Below are 1,806 nucleotides of genomic sequence, written 5' to 3' on the forward strand. Positions count from 1 at the left end.
GTTTTCGCCTCTCCCCCCCCCCCCCCCAGACAAACATTGGTTTAGTTCTAAGTCAGAAAAAGGCATAAACAAGGAATCTGTTTGTGTCCCTGTGTGCAATCTATACCAGGGGTCACCAACATGTTGCCCGCGCGCTCCAAGGAGCCCCCAAGGACTGCACAAATAGCCCGCAGGCCTGTTCTAAAAATAGCTCACACGTGATAGGAGATTGTCCTTTTCCATGAAGATTTTCAAAATGATCATTTTAAGATATCAACACTGGAAGGGGTTCATAAAAATAAAGTAGGACTCATTGATTGATATTTATCTGTTTCCTAATTATTGTAAGAAATCATGAGCGTAATCAGTGTCTTTCTATAAATGCAGATAATGAATTATTAGTGAGAGCATATAATAATAACGTTATTCAAGGTAACATGAGCAAAGCTGTGATTTCAGAAGCGTGTATCAAACTGGTAGCTCTTCACAACAATATCTGTTGCCAAGAAGGAGCTCTCACTTTCAAAAACGTTGGTGACCCCTGATCTCCACTCATGTTCAGAACTCCAATTAGGCTACGTTTTGGACTCCATGGCAACCGTACATGTGTGTTCCCGTGCAGAATATTTTACGTGACAGGTATTTGTTGCGATTCGGCGACAGCACATAAAAGCAGTATATTAGATTGTGGCTCTGTTTGGCTACACTGGGACTTTACGAACAAGTCTTTCTTCATACTGTAAGCTACAGCGTCCTGCGTGTTGACAGGTACACAGAGCAAAGTGACTGCGCCTGTGTTTGTGATTGACACAAGCTCGCGTGTTGTGGCTACACAAACGTGCGGTTGTGACAATTACATACTCATTTGTGAGCTTATTGCCTTTGGCCTCATTTAGCTTTAAAAGTGAAAGTGTAGTCTCAGGTGAAATACACAAAACACTTTGCACAAGTCGTGATTACTGTTCCAAAGAAAATGACACGGTACACAATCTGTTTATATGTCATGTCGAGTCGATGCTCATTCTTCCTGTTGCCTACGTCTATAGACTTCTGGTTTGATTACAGGAGTGGCAACTCAAGACCGATAGAAAGGTTCGCACTCTGCTGGAAGCCAGGACAAAAAAAAAAAAGGTTCCTTTGTTACAGGGAGCCATGATGAAAGAAATCGATTGATTTTGTTGTTGTCACACTCCTTCAAAAGTGTTAAAAGCTTAATGTAGAGCGATGGGGGGGCCAAATTATTCAGCACAAGATAAAAATCACTGCCGTCCGAAATGTTCGACAATATGCATGTGGTTATTTAGGACGAGCGCTCAAGACTATTTCTTTGTACTGCTTTAATACATTCACTTGCCTTAGATTTGTATTATTGTTGGTTTTATTTCATGATCTCAGCCTAACTTTAGCATCTTCTCAGTTTAATCGTTGTAACGTCACACAAATTTGTGGTCATGATGAAGGCACTCAACATGACACAACATCAACTCGCCATTAAATCAAATGGATTTCCTTTAGTCTTGTGCGTGTGTGTGTAAAGTGCCCAAATGTTTTTACTCTTTGTTTTCTGTGTATGTCAGACCTATAAAAAGATGACTTTCATTCTTTATTTTAGTCAACAGTTTTTTTTCCTGAAGATTTTGGAGGGGCCGGACACTAAAACCGACCCACCTGGAGTTTCATGCAGGTGCAAGTGTCCATTATTGCGTTTGAGAATTTGGCAGATGGCTCTGCGCCATGCTGAGTCTACGTTTTAGCGCTGATGGCGTAACGCTATTTTGGTGAATTTGATCAAGATGCAGGTAGACAGATTCTGAGCTCCGCGGATTT

Source organism: Hippocampus comes, unplaced genomic scaffold (assembly GCF_001891065.2).
Source record: "Hippocampus comes isolate QL1 unplaced genomic scaffold, H_comes_QL1_v1.1 scaffold1, whole genome shotgun sequence".
NCBI classification, from domain to species: domain Eukaryota; kingdom Metazoa; phylum Chordata; class Actinopteri; order Syngnathiformes; family Syngnathidae; genus Hippocampus; species Hippocampus comes.